At 38.6% G+C, this 19,820-nt stretch overlaps 1 pseudogene; it reads left to right on the top strand.

Annotated features, from left to right (window-relative positions):
• Nucleotides 1-15,607: 15,607 nt before the first annotated feature.
• LOC113251024 (peptidyl-prolyl cis-trans isomerase A-like) lies at nucleotides 15,608-16,101 on the top strand (annotated as a pseudogene).
• The last annotated feature ends 3,719 nt before the right edge of the window (nucleotides 16,102-19,820 follow it).

Below are 19,820 nucleotides of genomic sequence, written 5' to 3'. Positions count from 1 at the left end.
ATTGTTTTAGTGACAGATGAAACTTCAGAGGGAGCCGTGTGGGCAGAGGGACAGAGACACAGTGGAAGAATCTACCCCATTGTCTAACCTGGGTGACATGAATGGTGGGCGGAAGCCGCCAACAGTGGAGCATTCATGAGGAAGACACTGAGTTTTCATTGTGACCCCTTCTTCCTGACTCAGAATTTTCAAAGACTATTCATTCAATATTCACTCCAGCCTAAAACCAGACTGAAAAAAATGATGGGGTGGTGCCTTTTTTTAGGCAGCTAAAGATACAGACTATTCTGGCTGACTACACTGAAAATCACAGTGAGGGCTTCCTCCCCTAACTCACTAGTGGACTCTCTGGGCTTGGCAAATTCTCTTTGGACCTGGGATAGCAGCTTCCACAAGATAGCCAGAGACAGAGGATTCTATTTTCCTGTAACCCTTGGGAAGTAATGTCCTGCCTTTATATCAGAATTGGCTTGGGACTCTGTGCCAGATTGCAGCTACCTACCTACTACATCCAGCATTGCAGCTACGTACCTACTATCCAGCATTCCCTCCTTCCTCAGTGACAGAACTCTGATCTAACCTTGAATTTAAAATGCCTTTTCCCAGACTTTCTTGTTGCTGGATGTGGCGATGTTCCAGCCAAAAAAATGAAAGTGTTGTGTTGGGTGGACTTCTTGGAAGGTTCTTTAATGAGGGCTGGCAGGTATACCTCTTGCTTTTTTCCTTCTTCCTTTGTGCTGCCTCTTGTAATGGTTGTGATGGCTGGTGCACAGCAGCCATTTTAGATCATGAAGTAACCTTGAGGATAGAAGCCATGTACTAGGATGGCAGGGCAGGAAAATAGATGAGCTTGGGCCATTGATAACTGCAGAGCCACAAGACAATTGTGCTTGACTTATTTCACTTAGCATTATCTCCTCCAGTGCCGTCCATGTTGCAGCACACGTTGAGAAATCGTTCTTTCTAATAGCTGAGTAATATTCCATTGTATATATGGACCACAACTTCTTTTTTTTTTTTTTTAAAGATTTTATTTATTTATTCGACAGAGAGATAGACAGCCAGCGAGAGAGGGAACACAAGCAGGGGGAGTGGGAGAGGAAGAAGCAGGCTCATAGAGGAAGAGCCTGACATGGGGCTCGATCCCAGAACTCCGGGATCACGCCCTGAGCCGAAGGCAGACGCTTAACCGCTGTGCCACCCAGGCGCCCCTGGACCACAACTTCTTAATCCAGTCATCTGTTGAAGGGTATCTCGGCTCCTTTCACGATTTAGCTATTGTGGACAATGCTGCTGTGGCCATTGGGGTGCATATGGCCCTTCTCTTCACTACGTCTGTATCTTTGGGGTAAATACCCAGTAGTGCAATGGCTGGGTCATAGGGTAGCTCAATTCTTAACTTTTTAAGGGACCTCCACACTGTTTTCCAGAGTGGCTGTACCAACTTGCCTTCCCACCAACAATGTAGGAGGGATCCCCTTTCTCCACGTCCTCTCCAGCAATTGTTGTTTCTTGCCTTGTCAATTTTTGCCATTCTAACTGGTGTAAGGTGGTATCTCAGTGTGGTTTTGATTTGAATTTCCCTGATGGCTAATGATTTTGAACATTTTTTCATGTGTCTGTTAGCCATTTGTATGTCATCATTGGAGAAGCGTCTGTTCATATCCTCTGCCCATTTTATGATTTGTTTATTTGTTTCTCCTGTATTGAATTTGAGAAGTTCTTTGTAGATCTTGGATAATATCTTTTATCTGTAGCATCATTTGCAAATATATTCTCCCATTCCGTGGGCTGCCTCTTAGTATTTTTGACTCTTTCCTTGGCTGTGCAGAAGTTTTTATCTTGATGAAGTCCCACAAGTTCATTCTATCTTTTGTTTCTCTTGCCTTTGGACATGTGTCATGAAAAAGGTTGCTTTGGCCGATGTCGTAGAGGTTGCTGCCTATGTTCTCCTCTAGGATTTTGATGGATTCCTGTCTCACATCAAGGTCTTTCATCCATTTGGAGTTTATCTTTGTGTATGGTGTGAGAGAGTGGTCAAGTTTCATTCTTTTGCATGTAGCTGTCCAATTTTCCCAGCACCATTTATTGAAGAAACTGTCTTTTTTCCACCAGATGTTCTTTTCCTGCTTTTTCAAAGATTAGTTGCCCAAAGAGCCGAGGGTCCATTTCTGTGTTCTCTATTCTGTCCCATTGGTCTATGTGTCTGTTTTTGTGCCAGTACCATGCTGTCTTTGTGATCACAGCTTTGTAGTACAGCTCCAAATCTGGCATTGTGATGCCCTCAGCTTTGTTTTTCCTTTTCAACAGTTCCTTGGCGATTCAGGGCCTTTTCTGGTTCCATACAAATTTAAGGACTATTTGTTCCAGCTCTTTGAAAAATGTCATCGGTATTTTGATCGGGATAGCACTAAAAGTGTAGATTGCTCTGGGTAGCATAGACATTTTAACTATGTTTATTCTTCCGATCCATGAGCATGGAATATTTTTCCATCATTTTGTGTCTTCTTCAATGTCTTTCAAGAGTGATTTATAGTTTCTAGAATATAGATCCTTTACATCTCTGGTTAAGTTAATTCCAAGGTAAGTATGGTTTTTGGTGCTACTGTAAATGGGATGGATTCCCTAATTTCTCTTTCTTCAGTCTCATTGTTCGTGTATAGAAATGCAACTGATTTCTGAGCATTGATTTTGTATCCCGCCACATTACTGAATTGCTCTATAACTTCTAATAGTTTGGGAGTGGATTCTTTTGGGTGTTCCAAATAGAGTTCATGTCATCTGCGAAGAGAGACATTTTGACTTCTTCTTTGCTGATTTGGATACCTTTTATCCCTTTTTGTCTGATTGCTGTTGCAAGGACTTCTAGTACTATGTTGAATAATAATGGCAAGAGTGGGCATCCTCGTTGTGTTCCTGATCTTAAGGGAAAGGCTTCCAGCTTTTCCCCAATGAGAATAATATTTGCTGTAGGCTTTTCGTAGATGGTTTTTATGAAATTGAGGAATGTACCCTCTATCCCTACACTCTGAAGGGTTTTAATCAGGAAAGGATGCTTTTTCTGCATCAGCTGAGAGGATTATACGGTTCGTGCCTCTTTTCTTGTTGATATAATCTATCACACTGATAGATTTGTGAATGTTGAACCACCCTTGCATCCCAGGGATGAATCCCACTTGGTCATGCTGGATAATCCTTTTAATGTACTGTTGGATCCTATTACCAAGGATCTTGTTGAGAATTTTGGCATCCATATTCATTAGGGAAATCGGTCTGTAATTCTCCTTTTTGATGGGGTCTTTGCCTGGTTTGGGGATCAAAGTAATATTGGCCTCATAGAACGAGTTTGGTAGCTTTCCTTCTGTTTCTATTTTTTGAAATAGCTTTAGGAGAATAGGTATTATTTCTTCTTTGAATGTTTGGTAGAATTCCCCAGGAAATCCATCCGGGCTTGGAATTTTGTTATTTGGAAGGTTGTTTATCACTGACTCAATCTCTTCATAATTAATTGGCCTGTTTAAAAAATCAATTTCTTCCTGTTTCAGTCTTGGTAGTTTATAGGTTTCCAGGAAGTCCTCCATCTCTTCCAGATTGCTTAATTTATTGGCATAAAGCTGTTGATAAAAGTTTCTAATAATCCTTCCAATTTCATTGGGGTTGGGTGTGACCTCTCCTTTTTCATTCATAATTTTATTAATTTGGGTCCTTTCTCTATTCTTTTGGATAAGTCTTGCCAGTGGTCTGTCAATTTTATTGATTCTCTCAAAGAACCAGCTTCTAGTTCTGTTGATCTGCTTTACTGTACTCCTGGTTTCTAATTCATTGATTTCTGCTCTAATCTTGGTCAACTGCTTCTTTGTGCATGGATTAGGCCTGTCCCTCTGTTGCTGTTCCAGCTTCTTGAGGTGAGAATATAAAAACTGCATTTTAGATTTTTCTATTCTTTTGAGTGAGGCTTGGATGGCTATGTATTTCCCCTTTAGGACTGCCTTTGCAGTATCCCATAGGTTTTGGACTGTTCTGTTTTCATTCTCGTTGGTCTCCATAAATTGTTTAATTTGGTTTTTGATTTCCTGGTTTATCGAGTCATTCCTGAGCAGGATGGTTCTTAGTCTCCAAGTGTTTGAGTTTCTTCCAAATTTTTTCTTGTGGTTGAGTTCCAATTTCAGAGCATCATGGTCTGAGAATATGCAGGGAATAATTTCAGTCTTTTGGTATCGGTTGAGACCTGTTTTGTGTCCCAGAACATGGTCTATTCTTGAGAATGTTCCATGGGCATTAGAATAGAATGAGTATTCTTTGGTTCTGGGGTGTAGTGTTCTATATATATCTATGAGGTCCAACTCGTCGAGTATGACATTCAAAGCCCTTGTTTCTTTGTCAAAACCAGTTTTTTGCATGGGTGTTCTGTCTATTTCTGATAGTGGAGTGTTGAGGTTCCCTACTATTAACGTATTTTTATGTATATGTCTCTTTATTGTGGTTAAGAGTTGGCTTGTGTATCTTGCTGCTCCCCTGTTTGGGGCATATATATTTATAATTGTCATATGCACTTGTTGGATACCTCCTTTAAGAATAATATAGTTGCCTTCTGTGTCTCTAACTATAGTCTTTAGTTTAAAATCCAATCTGTCTGATATGAGAATTGCTACCCCAGCTTTCTTTTGAGGTCCTTTGGCATGAAAGATGGTATTCCATCCCTTTACTTTCAGTCTGAATGTATCTTTAGGTTCAAAATGAGTCCCTTGTAGACAGCAAATGGATGGGTCTTGTCTTTTTATCCAATCTGCAACACTGTGGTGTTTTATGGGAGCATTTAGGCCATTTACATTGAGACTGAATATTGAAAGATATGATTTTAATGATGCCATGTTGCCAGTAAAGTCTTTGTTTCTATCAATTGTGACTTTCTTGGAACAAACCAATCTTTTAACATGTCTTTATGTTCTATGTATTGATATTTGATTTTAAATTTAAGGAAGTTAGCCTATTTGGAGTACTTAACAAATCTGAAGATCAAATTATACTTGCCTTGTGAAAGAAATTTAAAACTTCTTTTTGTATACTTTGAAATAGTTAATGTAGCAGAGTACATTTCTTTTCTTTTAAAAGCTTATAAAACCCTTGTGCACTGTTGGTTAGGATTGGAAAATGCTGCAACCCCTATGTGTAACAGTACGGAGGTTCCTGAAAAAATTAAAAATAGGACTATCATATGATCCAGCAATCCTACTTCTGGGTATATATACCAAAAAAAGTGAAGGCAGGATTTCTAAGAGCTATTTGCCCACTCATGTTCATAGAATCATTATTCATAATAGTCAAGCGGTGGAGGCAAGCAAAATGTCCATTGTTGGATAAAGAGAAACACAAAATGTGGTGTGTGCGTATAATGGAATATTATTTGGTTTTAAAAAGGAAGGAAATTCTGATCCATGATACAACATGGATGAACCAGGAAGACATTACGCTAATGAAATAAGCCGGTCACAAAAACAAACAAACAAACAAACAAACAAACAAACAAAAAACCCAAAAGCAAATATTGCCTTTTTCTTTTTTAAGACCACTAAAGTGCTGGGGATAGGGTTAGCAAGGAAACAAAGATTTCCTATCATTTTGAAATTGCTTTTTCTTTATTTCAGCATTTGCCTGGTTGCTATAAGCCTTTGACTATTTTCTAGAGTTCTGACAAAGTTGGTTTTAGCAATTTCTGCTTGCTTGTTCATGTTTCTGTACAAGGAAGGACAAGAGCTTGGAAGTGCCTATCCACCATTTTGCTATCATTCTGACATCTTCTGTCTTGATGATCTGTCATTGGATATGCTTTTATTTTTGTCTTGAATACTCTTTCCCTCTCTACCTGGAAAATTATATTCATCCTCTAAGATCTTGCCTGAATATGATCCTCTCTGTGAAACCTCTCAATAGTCACATTTTGTTTGTGGGTGCTTGCTAATGGCTTTTATGCACACTATTTACTTAACATGCGTATTCTCCACTGGGTGGTGAGCCCCTTGAAACTCATGGTGGTGTCTTGCTTACATTCCACCCATAACCCTCAAGTTCAAAGCCTGGCACAGAGTGGCCATCCAGAAGTGGCATATAGAACAGTTCAGATTAAGGTGACACTCAGGAGCAGATAACAGGAGTTTTCCCTGAAATTGTGAGAAGATTGGTCTCGCAAGACCAATGGAAATGGGTACACTTTGGAAAACAGAAATAAGGGGGGATAGTAGAAGACAAGGGGACAAGGGGTAGTTTGGATATATCTTCAAATTCTGCAGGTCATGTGCACAACTGTCATTTTCCCAGAAATTATCCATAGTGAAGCTCTTAATGGTACTCTATAGGGTAACAGAAAGGAATGGAAATAAACAGCCCAAATAAAATTTTAATGTTTTTTTAAATGTAAGGTGCAGGATTGTCAAGAATTGTTGATTGACAGGACCCTTCATTCACCCAATTAATTCTTATTGAAGATATTTTTTTCCTCAAATAGGTAAATTGAAGTCTTAGACTTTTCCTTTTTTAATGACTAGTTTTCTGCTTCTTCCAGTTGAAAACTGGGCTAATTCACTTTGGTTTTGGAGAACTTGTTCATCTTTTCGGTGGACAACAAGTAGCCTCTAACTCTTGAAAGTGGGGGAGGGCTAGCAAATATTGTCTTTTTGATGCTACCTATGTGAGGCATCTAAAGTAACAAAATTCATAGTAACAGAGAGTAGAGTGGTGGTTACAAGGGGCTGAGGAGGAGTGTGTGGAGTGAGCTATAGTTTAATGGATATAGAATTTCAGTTTTGCAAGATTAAGAAGTTCCAAAAATTGGTTGCACCCAATATGAATGTATTTAATGCTACTAAACTATATTATTTTAAATGGTTAAAATGGCAAATTATATGTTTTTTTTAAACCACATTTTACAAAACAAAACCAAGAAATTCTTCCGTGAGACCACAGGGATTGAGTACTCTTTGGTTTTATTTTTTAAGATTTTATTTATTTATTTGAGAGGGTGAGTAAGAGAGAGAGAGCACCAGCAAGGGTTGGGGGGGCAGAGGGAGAAGGAGAAGCAGGCTCCCCTTTGAGCAGAGGGCCCAATGCGGGACTTGATCCCAGGACCCTGAGATCATGACCTGAGCCAAAGCAGATGCTTAACCAACTGAGCCACCCAGGTGCCCCTATCCTTTGGTTTTAACAATAGGTTCTTGGGGATCACATCTATTATTAACTTACCTTTCTTGTATGTGTCCTTCATATGTTAATTTAACGTCAGAGACAAGAATGTCAGGGCTAGACGGGTAACACACAACACACAGAGACACACAGGTACAGGCTCATGTGCCTAACGGGGGAAGGAAGAAGGGGAGGAGGGAGGAAGCATCTTGCAGCCTTTGGCACTTGAACCCCTTTATTTTAGAAAAGAAAGCCAAGTGATGGGCAAAGTTCTGCCAACTCTGTGGCACGAAATTGTGGCAGATTTGAGACTCCAACTCAGTGGTCTGTCCTTGCTCAGTGGATCCTCAAGAGCCATGGAGATCTGATGATATAATGGTGCAGTCTGCAATTAGTTTTACCTCTGCATAATCCTACATCTCTGTAGTTTTTGTTAGTATTCTGTTGGGCTTGCCCTAGTTACTTGAACTCTCTGTCCTTCAGTTTCTGTAAAATGGAGATAGTAGTTCCTGACTTCTTAGGGAGGTTTTGAAGATTAAATGAAATAATACTCAAAACACAGTGTTTGAACCTGAATAAGTACTTAATAAATGTCAATTACTAGTATCATTATTATTATTTTAAATGGGTCATATAGGGATACTGTTATGTAAGGCATTATAAATTGCTTTACATACATTCTCTCATTTAATCCTTACAACAAAAAGTTATTCCCTTCTTACAATTGAGGAAGTTGAGGTCCAGGAGGGTTAACAACTTACCCAGGCAACACAGTTAACAAGCAGCTAGATGGCTAGATGGCACTCTACTATACAATGGCGAGATCTCCTTGGATTTTCCTTGTTGTGTCCCTTTGCCATCTTCTTTTTATAAGAAAATTCACTCATATATAGACCCGTGCACTGTCCTTGTGTTGGTCTGTTGCAGCATTCTACTTCCACCCAGTCTTGTTTCTGGGCATATCAGGACTTACACTGTAGTTATTGTTCTTTAGTCTTGCCTTTTAAATTTAACATTATAATGTGAGCATATTTTTATATTGCGAAATATTTTTAAAATATAGTTTTTAGTGGCTAAATGGTATAGGATTTTATGACAATGGCACCATTTGTTAGCCATTCCCCTAATTTTAGGTATACTGACTGTTTTCAATATCTCACTATTATAAGTACCTGTAGTGCTTTTCCTGGTACAGACACATTTATGCACATTTCTGATTGTTTCTCCAACGTGGAAATCCAAAAGCAGATTTTCCAGGTCAATAGAGATGATTATTATGAGACTTTTTGTTACTTGTTGAGGAATTTCTATTTCATTAATCCCTTACTAACTCTGAGAATTATGATTTTTAAAAATCTTTGCCAGGTTAAATGTCATGGTAACTCATTTTAACTTGCCTTTCTTTTATTACCATGGGTCACGCTATTTTTCTTCCCATTTTTTATTGGCCACTTGCCTTGTTCTTTTGCAAATTGCTGTTGATATACTTTGCCTACTTGTAAATCTGGAAATCTGGGTGTGAGATTTTATAAATCTAGAGTATCAACAGCTTGTAATATCTATTACAAACATTCTGGCTCTCATTTTTTTGTAGTTTTCCACCTATTTTACTTAATATGTGAATATGTCTAATACTCCCAATCACTTGTCATATTAACATTTATAATAGTTGTTCTTTTTCATCTTTTGTTTTCAGTAGTTTCTGTCCTGAACTTGTTTTAAGTTCAGAATTATTTGGCCAGAGTGTGGTAGGGCAGGATATTTTTTTTAGAAGCTCTCCAGGTTATTTTAACACATGGCTCAGGTTGAGGGCCACTGCTTTCAACCATACTAAAGACAATGTTGGCCAATAGACATATTTTTCTGCTTTAAACTTCAATATATTTTAACCCAACTATTTTCATCTACACATGTCATTAAGTTTAGCTTTTGTATCCCAAATACCAGCCACTTCCCTTTGGCCACATAAGACATCCAGTGAGGTTTATGTTTCTACTGTGCCTTTCTGGAACTCACTAGGCGATCTTACTATCATTTTCTTCACAAAACCGTCTTAATTTGCCTCATAAGTATATTGCCTACACTTAGATCTTTGTTGTTTTTTGCAGCTGTAGAATCTTTTTTTTTTTTTGACAGAGAGAGAGAGAGACAGCCAGCGAGAGAGGGAACACAAGCAGGGGGAGTGGGAGAGGAAGAAGCAGGCTCTCAGCAGAGCAGGCAGCTCTATGTGGGGCTCGATCCCAGAACGCTGGGGTCATGACCTGAGCCGAAGGCAGATGCTTAACGACTGAGTCACCCAGGTGCTCCTGCAGCTGTAGGATTTTATAGAGAGATCATATTAGGGTCTCTGCCTCAGAACTGTTCTATCTTGCCTTAAAAGAGAAACCCAGCCTAACGATGTCTGTGGTGATGTTTCCCAAAGGCAGGGTCTGAAATCATTCCTATCATGGCATCTTTAACTGCAGTCACCCCTTTCATCTCACTAGCTTGTAAGAGCTTGTCTTTCTCTTTATAGTTAAAAAAATCAACAGTGAAGTATTTGTGGGTTCTTTGGGGGTGTTCCTGAGGGAAAATTCTGTCCCCTTTAAAAATATTTGCTGTGATGCTTTCAGTTGGGGAAAATATTTTTGAATTATTAATCTGGCTTTCTTACTTTTGGCCTGATTTTGCTCTTGTTTTCCATGATTATTTTCCTTGATTCTGCCTCAGCTGCACCATCTGTCATCCGTGTGGGTGTGCAGCTATGATTCAGGTACCGGAAACTGAGCTTCTGCAGCTCTGACTGCGTATCCTGCCACAACTTGTTTCTTGCTCATACTTCTCTGGATGGTTTCAATACTTTTATGAAATTACTAGTTTGACTTTTTTTTCTCATTTCAAGTTTAAAGGGTATTTAGGCATGTGCATTTCGGTTTAAAATTTTAACTTTGGAAAGTTATTATTTCTCTGGGAGAATTAACACATGCATATGTGTTACAAATGAAACAATCCTTTACACAAATCAACTGAGAAATAAGTGTGCCCTATAATCTCAACCCCCCCCCCCAAAGACAAAACCATACTTAACTGGTGTATAGTCTTTCACAATTTTATTCTATAGTTATACAAATCTATTCTTTTATTTCTTGTTTTGTTTTTTCAATACTGGAGACACACTCTGCGTGCTGTACTTATGACAACTTACTAGGTCTCATATGAGATTGTCACATTCCCATCCATTTTAGTGCTAGACGATTTGTCATTACGGATGTGCCATACATTTTTGGAAATAATTCCATATTAATAAGCATTTAGGCTGGTGATGGGTAGTAAGGAGGGCACGTATTGCATGGTGCACTGGGTGTGATATGCAACTAATGAATCATCAAACTTTACATCAAAAACCAGGGATGTACTGTATGGTGACTAACATAATATAATAAAAATATTATTATGAAAAAAAAATTTTTAAATGAAATAAAAAAATAAGCATTTAAGTTGTTTCTATTTTTTCCCATTATAAATGATGCATTGGTGGCTATCCAAAGACATGTAAAACATACAGGTGTATCCATCTGCAGCTTTGCAAGAGTTTATATTTTCAAAGGATGAATGTCTTGAAGTAGAAATGTGGATGGATATTTTCAATGGTTCTGTGTGGAAGGACTCGTTTCTACTTCCTCAGATTCTCCTCTAAACTGATTATTATTAGCTCTTTTTCTCAGAACATCCCTTAACCTGGCTATTATTTTTAGCTTTTAAATCACAGCAATATTTTGTTTTAATTTGTATCTTTTGAACTCTAATAAGATTGACCCTTTTCCAAATGTTTATCCTCCATCTGTGTTGTTTTTTGTTTCCTTATTCCTTTTTCATTTTCATTCTTTTCTTTCTTATTTGTAGAAGCTCTTTATGTATTAAAAATACTGGGGCACCTGGGTAGCGCAGTCGTTAAGCATCTGCCTTCGCTCAGGGTGTGATGCCGGCATTCTGGGATCAAGCCCCACATCGGGCTCCCCTGCTGGGAGCCTGCTTCTTCCTCTCCCGCTCCCCCTGCTTGTGTGCCCTCTCTTGCTGGCTCTCTCTTTCTCTGTCAAATAAATAAATAAATAAAATCTTTTAAAAAAAATACTAACCAAGGGTCACCTGGGTGGCTCAGTTGGTTAAACGTCTGACTATTGATCTCAGTTTCAGGTCTTGATCTTAGTAATGAGCTCAAGCCCCGTGTTGGGCTCCACACTGGGCATGGAGCCTACTTAAAAAAAAAGGAAAAAAAATATTAATTGACATATATGGGATGAACTGCTTCACTTTGCCCCAAGTGCATTTTGAGTTAATATATGCTAGGGTTTTTTTCCATGTAGAAGTTTTTAACATTAATACAATAAAATCTATCTTTACCTTTATGGGGTTTTGGCCTGATGTCAAGCTAACAAAGATATTTAAACCCCAAAGTTACACAGACACATTCCTGGTTTTTACAAATAAGTTCATAATATTGGATTTCACTGTTTGTTTTTGTGTTTAGCGCATTAATGCATCTATAATTTGTTTTAGTAGATGGTTTGTGTTGAAGGTCAGGCTTCATTTTTCTTCTAAATGAATAGTCGATCTTCTCTTTTTATTATTTATTTATTTATTTATTTATTTATTTATTTATTTACTTTCATAATAATATTTTTATTATATTATGTTATTCACCATACAGTACATCCCTGGTTTTTGATGTAAAGTTAGATGATTCATTAGTTGCATATAACACCCAGTGCACCATGCAATACATGCCCTCCTTACTACCCATCACCAGCCTAACACATTCCCCCACTCCCCTCCCCTCTGAAGCCCTCAGTTTGTTTCTTAGAGTCCATAGTCTCTCATGCTTCATTCCCCCTTCTGATTACCCCCCTTTCTTTATCCCTTTCTTCGCCTACCTATCCTCCTAGTTCTTATGTTCCATAGATGAGAGAAACCATACGATAATTGTCTTTCTCTGCTTGACTTATTTCACTTAGCATTATCTCCTCCAGTGCCGTCCATGTTGCAGCACACGTTGAGAAATCGTTCTTTTTGATGGCTGAGTAATATTCCATTGTATATATGGACCACATCTTCATAATCCACTCATCTGTTGAAGGACATCTCGGCTCCTTCCATGATTTAGCTATTGTGGACAATGCTGCTATGAACATTGGGGTGCATATGGCCCTTCTCTTCACTACGTCTGTATCTTTGGGGTAAATACCCAGTAGTGCAATTGCTGCATCATAGGGTAGCTCAATTTTTAACTTTTTAAGGGACCTCCACACTGTTTTCCAGAGTGGCTGTACCAACTTGCATTCCCACCAACAGTGTAAAAGGGATCCCCTTTCTCCACATCCTCTCCAACAATTGTTGTTTGTTTCTTACCTTGTCAATTTTTGCCATTCTAACTGGTGTAAGGTGGTATCTCCATGTGGTTTTGATTTGAATTTCCCTGATGGCTAATGATTTTGAACATTTTTTCATGTGTCTGTTAGCCATTTGTATGTCTTCCTTGGAAAAGTGTCTGTTCATATCTTCTGCCCATTTTATGATTTATTCATTTGTTTCCATGTATTGAGTTTGAGATATTCTTTGTAGATCTTGGATACCAGTCTTTTATCTGTAGTATCATTTGCAAATATCTTCTCCCATTCTGTGGGCTGCCTCTTAGTTTTTTGGACTGTTTCCTTGGCTGTGCAGAAGATTTTTATCTTGATGAAGTCCCACAAGTTCATTTTATCTTTTGTTTCTCTTGCCTTTGGAGATGTGTCATGAAAAAGGTTGCTGTGGCCGATGTCATAGAGGTGGCTGCCTATATTCTCCTCTAGGATTTTGATGGATTCCTGTCTCATATCGAGGTCTTTCATCCATTTGGAGTTTATCTTTGTGTATGGTATGAGAGAGTGGTCAAGTTTCATTCTTTTGCATGTAGCTGTCCAATTTTCCCAGCACCATTTATTGAGGAGACTGTCTTTTTTCCACTGGATGTTTTTTCCTCCTTTATCAAAGATTAGTTGCCCAAAGAGTCGAGGGTCCATTTCTGGGCTCTCTATTCTGTTCCATTGGTCTATCTGTCTGCTTTTGTGCCAGTACCATGCTGTCTTTGTGATCACAGCTTCGTAGTACATCTCGAAATCCAACCATCTGATGCCCCGAGCTTTGTTTTTCCTTTTCAACAGTTCCTTGGAGATTCGGGGCCTTTTCTGGTTCCACACAAATTTAAGGGCTGTTTGGTCCAGCTCTTTGAAAAATGTCATTGGTATTTTGATTAGGATGGCATTGAAAGTGTAGATTGCTCTGGGTAGCATAGACATTTTAACTATGTTTATTCTTCCGATCCATGAGCATGGAATATTTGTCCATCTTTTTCTATCTTCTTCAATGTCTTTCAAGAGTGATCTGTAGTTTCTAGAATATAGGTCCTTTACGTCTCTGGTTAAGTTAATTCCAAGGTAACGTATGGTTTTTGGTGCTACTGTAAATGGGATGGATTCCCTAATTTCTCTTTCTTCAGTCTCATTGTTCGTGTATAGAAATGCAACTGATTTCTGAGCATTGATTTTGTATCCCGCCACATTACTGAATTGCTCTGTAACTTCTAATAGTTTGGGAGTGGATTCTTTTGGGTTTTCCATATAGAGTTCATGTCATCTGCGAAGAGAGACATTTTGACTTCTTCTTTGCCGATTTGGATACCTTTTATCCCTTTTTGTTGTCTGATTGCTGTTGCAAGGACTTCTAGTACTATGTTGAATAATAATGGCAAGAGTGGGCATCCTCGTTGTGTTCCTCATCTTAAGGGAAAGGTTTCCAGCTTTTCCCCATTGAGAATGATATTTGATATAGGCTTTTCATAGATGGTTTTTATGAGATTGAGGAATGTGCCCTCTATCCCTACATTCTGAAGGGTTTTAATCAGGAAAGGATGCTGTATTTTGTCAAATGCTTTTTCGGCATGTATTGAGAGGGTCATATGATTTTTGGCTTTTTTCTTGTTGATGTAATCTATCACACTGATAGATTTGTGAATGTTGAATCGCCCTTGCATCCCAGGGATAAATCCCACTTGGTCATGATGGATAATCCTTTTAGTGTATTGTTGGATTCCATTAGCAAGGATCTTGTTGAGAATTTTGGCGTCCATATTCATCAGGGAAATCGGTCTGTAATTCTCCTTTTTGATGGGGTCTTGCCTGGTTTGGGGATCAGGAAGAAATTGATTTTTTTAAACAGACCAACTAATTACGAAGAGATTGAAACAGTGATTAAAAACCTTCCAAAAAACAAAACGCCAAGGCCTGATGGATTTCTCAGGGAATTCTAACAAACATTCAAAGAAGAAATAATACCTATTCTCCTAAAGCTATTTCAAAAAATAGAAACAGAAGGAAAGCTACCAAACTCATTCTATGAGGCCAATATTACCTTAATTCTTCTTTTTTTTTAAAGATTGTATTTGTTTATTTGAGAGAGAAAGTGAGCACATGCGCGTGCTAGAGAGAGCATGTTGCAGGGGTAGGGGCAGAGGGAGGGGGTGAAGCAGACTCTCTTGCTGAGCAGGGAGCCTGATGTGGCACTGAATCCCAGGACACTGGGATCATGACCTGAGCTGAAGGCAGGGCTTAACCAGCTAAGCCACCCAGACGCCCCTAGTTAATCTTACTCTTAATAAAGAATCATTTCTCTTAAAACTAGAAACAAGGAAAAGAAGGGCATTACTCCAGTCCTAGCACTATTTTGGGAAAGACTGGTCTTGACAATTTTTAATCTTTAAAATATTAAAGGTATATAACATATGTACAGAAAAGTGTACAAAACAAAGATGTATAAATACAGGCAAACATTCATTTAACCAACAATACAGTTGAGAAACAAAATCCTCCCCAGCACATTCAGGAGCTCCCAATCTGCATACCCTTTCCCCCATTACTACCAACTCCCCATTCGAAAAGGTAATCATATCCTGACTTTACAGGCAACCACTTTCTTGTTTTCTTTATAACATATGCACCTAGGCATGTTTCCCCAAAGCTAAAAAGCTTAATTTTGTCTGTTTTTTGGACTTCATATAAAATGAAGTCAAGTTTTAATTTATCCAGTGCAATTTTCAGTTGATAATCACTTGGGTTATTTCCACAGTATGGGTGTTTTAAACAATGGGAATTTATTTCTCACAGTTCTGGAGGCTGGAGGTTCAAGATCAAGGTGTCAGCAAGTTTGGTTCCTTCACTTGCAGATGGCATCTTCTCTCTGTGTCCTCACATGGCCTTTTCCCTATACATGCATATATGTATGGTGTCTCCAGCTTGCTGGCCCATCCTGCAGATTTGGGGTTTGCTAGCCTCCATAATTGTGGGGGCCAATTTTTAAAAAATCAGTCAATCAGGCCTTACAGACACCACCTTCCTGGAGCCACCCATGCCACCCAGCCATGGTCAACCCCACAGGGTTCTTCTATGTCACCATGGACAGTGAATCCTTGGGCCATGTCCCTTTGAGCTGTTTGCAGACAAAATTCCAAAGATAGCAGAGAACTTTCATGCTCTGAGCACTGGGGAGAAAGGATTTGGTTATAAAGGTTCCCACTTTCACAGGATTATTCCAGGATTTATGTGCCACGGAGGTGACTTCACACACCATAATGACACTGGTGGCAAGTCCATCTATGGGGAGAAATTTAATGATGAGAATTTCATCCTGAAGCACAAGAGTCCTGGCATCTTGTCCATGGCAAATACTGGATCTAACACTAGCCATTCCCAGTTTTTCATCTGCACAGCCAAGACTGAGTGGTTGGATGGCAAACATGTGGTCTTTAGCAAGGTGAGAGAGGGCACGAATATTGTGGAAGCCATGGAACACTTTGGGTCCAGAAATGGCAAGACTAGCAAGAAGATCACCATTGCTGACTGTGGGCAAATCTAATAAATTTGACTTGTGTTTTATCATAACTACCAGACCATTCCTTCTGGGGGTCAAGAGAGCACCTCTTCATCCCCTTCTGCTTGAAATACATATAATCTTTGTGCTTTTGCTGCAGTTCTATGGGTTCTATATTTTTCTTACTACCCTCCAAGTCTAGCTGGATTGCAGAATTAAGTTTATGATTATGAAATAAAAAGAAAAGAAAAAAATCAATCACTCTCTCTCTCTACACACAAACACACACACACACACACACACATACACACACACACATCCTATTAGTTACATTTCTCAGTTTCTCAGGAGAACCCTGATCAAGCAGATTTTGGTTCCAAGAAGGAGAGTACTGTTAAAACAAATACCTGAAAATGTAGAAGTGGTTTTGGAATAGGGGTAATGAGTGGAGGCTGGAAGAATTTTACTGTGCAAGTTATAAGAAGCCTAGGTTTTCTTGAAGGGAGTATTGAGAGAAATATGGATGTTCATTTTTGTTTTGTTTTCTTTTCTTTTCCTTTTTAAAATTTTCTAATAATATTTTTTATTATATTATGTTAGTCACCAAAGAGTACATCCCTAGTTTTTGATGTAAAGTTCCATGATTCATTACTTGCATATAACACCCAGTGCACCATGCAAAATATGGATATTAAAGGCAATTCTGGTGAGGTTTCAGACAGAAATGAGAACTATGTTTTTGGTAACTGGAGGAAAGGCAGTTCTTGCTATAAAACAGCAAAGAACTTGGCTGAATCATGTTACAGTGTTTGTGGGAAGTGATAAACTAAGATATTTAATTGAGATATCTAAGCAAAGTGTTGAAGGTGCATCCTGGTTTTTCCTTACTGCATATAAAATGTGAGAGATGAGATATATACATAGAAGGAATTGTTCAACAAAAAGCGATCAGAACTTGAAGATTTGGAAAATTTTCAACCAATTCATATTACAAAAAAAATAAAGTGTCTTCTGGACTGAATACCAAGAGTGTGGATGGAAAGTCATTTGATAAAAGAGATTGCAAGTATGTGTGGATCTAAGCAGCTGTCTCAGCAGAAGCCAGGGATAGAGATGAGGTTATATGAGTGGAAACACCTCCAGCTTGGACTGAAGGGGACAGAGATAGGACAGAGTGGAGGAAGTCTGTTGAACTTCTGGAATTCTATAGGTCACAACAATAGAGATATCCAGCTATGAAAAGGTTATACTTCAAGAAAAGGGGAAAATGACCCTTAAGGAAATTCGGAGATCAGCAGGGCTGCCACTCCCACCATAGGACCAGAGGGTACCAGTCTGGAAGGTGGGGCTGTCTTCTCAGTTTCAATGGGTCAAGCTCCTGCCACTCAGGGCTCAGGGGGTGATGCCTTAGTAGGCCCAGAAGACAGGGCTGCCACCCCCAAATGGGACCTGTTCCCCTTTCTTCTTTCTAATTTCTCCTTTCTAGAATGGTAAGTCTGTTCTATACCTGGCCCATCATTTTTGGAAGCACATAACTTGTCTGGTTTCATAGGTTCACAGCTGGGGAGGGATTTAACATCAGAATAAACCATACCTTACTTGAGTCTCACCCATACCTGATTTAGATAATATTTAGATGAAACATTGGACTTAGGTTGGTGTTGGAATTGGTTAAGACTCTTGGGGCTGTTGGGATGGAGTAAATGTTGAGAAGGATGTGAATTTGGGGAATCCAGAGGGTTGAGTGTTATGGACTGAATTGTGTCTGCCCCCAAATTCATATGTTGAAGCTCTAACCCCAGGTACTTTAGATTGTGACTTATTTAGAAATAGGACCTTTAAAGAGGTGATTAAATGAAAATGAGGGCATTAGAGTTTGCCCTAATACAATCTGTCCCTATGAGAAGAGGAGATCTGGACACAGTAGAGAGATACCATTGGTTGTACATGCACAGAGGAAGGTCATCCCCAATTAAGGAGAGAGGCCTCAGGAGAAACCTAAATTGCTGACACCTTGATATTGGACTTCCAGCCTCCAGAACTATGAGAAAATAAATTTCTATCATTTAAGCCATCCAGTCTGTGGCATTTTGTATGGCTGCCCTAGCAGTCTAATTCAGAGAGTATTTGTATATTTAGTGTTTGTAGATGACAGCCAACAATTGTCCAAAACGGTTCTACTGATTATGCTTTCTGCAGCAATGTATGAAAGTTTTTGTTGCCTTCCATTCCAGTATGTCAGCTGTTTCTTATTTTTTTTTTTCAGCTGTTTCTTATTTTAGCCATTCTTTTGGGCATCAAGTAGTATCTTACTATGGTTTTAATTTGCATTTACCTGTTTACTCATACTACTGAGTTCTTTCACACATGTTTATGGCCCATTTGTGTATATTCTTTCTTGAAGTCCCTCTTCAAGTTTCTTGTCCATTTTTTAATTGGGTTGTCATTTTTCTCATTTAATTATAGGAGTTTTTATTTTATATCTATATCTATATCTATATCTATATCTATATCTATATATATTCTGGATAGGAGTTCTTTGTAAGTAATTGGTGTGACAGATATCTTCTCCCACTCTGTGGTTTTCCTTTTTCACTCTCTTAATGGTGTCTTTTGATGAACTCAAGTCTTAATTTAAATCTTAAGTTAAGGAGTGCCTGGGTGGTTCAGTCAGTCATGCATCTGCTTTCTGCTCAGGTCATGATCCCAGGGTTCTGTCATTGAGCCCCACATTGGGCTCCTTACTCAGTAGGGAGCCTGCTTCTCCCTCTCCCTCTGCCTGCTGTGCTCCCTTTCCCTGCTTGTGCTCTCTCTCTCTGTCAAATAAATAAATAAAATCTTTTAAAAAATAAATAAAAAACAAATCTTAAATTAAGTGAATTACTTAAATTAGGTAATTTAAGTATTAGTTAAATACTAAAATGAGTATTAAAATAGTCCAATTTATCAGTTTTTTTCTTTATGGTTAATACTTTTTTGTACTCTTGCCTTTCACATTTAGAACAATGGACACTCTCTAACTCACAATAGTTTGACATAATTTTTTGACTTTAGGATGGTGCAAAAGTGATAAGCATTTAGTGGAAACAGTACTTTGAATTTTGCATTTTGATCTTCTCCCAGGCTAGTGATATGTGATATGATACTTTCTTGTGATCTTGGCAGTGGCTGCACCTCCCAGTCAGCCATGCGATCAGAAGGGTCAACAACCGACACACTTACAACCATTTATACCCAGACAACCATTCTGTTTCTCACCTTCAGTACAGTATTCAGTAAATCACATGAGATATTCAGTACTTTATTATAAAATAGACTTTGTGATTTTGTCCAACTGAAGGTTAATGTTAAATGTTCTGAGCACATTTAAGGTAGGCTAGGCTAAGCTACGATGTTTGGTAGATAAGGTGTACTAAATTCATTTTGACTTACAACATTTTCAAATTATGATGGGTTTATTAAGACAGAACATCACTGGGTTGAGGAAAATATGTAAAATTAAACTGGAATGATTTTGCTTATGGTGCAAAGTAAGAATCAAGGTTCATTGTTTCCACATGAGCAGCAAATTGATGATCATTTCTCAAAAAGAAATCCTTTCCTCACTGCCTTGTTTGTTTCCAGTGCTGCCTTAGTCATAAGTCTAGTATCCATATGTGACTAATATCTTTCTGGTTATATTCTGTTGGGCAATTTACCTGTGCTTGTACTACTATCATAACTGGTAGAGCAAGTCCTCCCAGGTTATTCTTCTTCAAGAGTGT

The sequence above is a fragment of the Ursus arctos genome, unplaced genomic scaffold, assembly GCF_023065955.2.
Source record: "Ursus arctos isolate Adak ecotype North America unplaced genomic scaffold, UrsArc2.0 scaffold_10, whole genome shotgun sequence".
Taxonomy (NCBI): Eukaryota; Metazoa; Chordata; class Mammalia; order Carnivora; family Ursidae; genus Ursus; species Ursus arctos.
The sequence above is the reverse complement of the archived record's forward strand: the minus strand, read 5'-3'. Positions and strand labels throughout refer to the sequence as shown.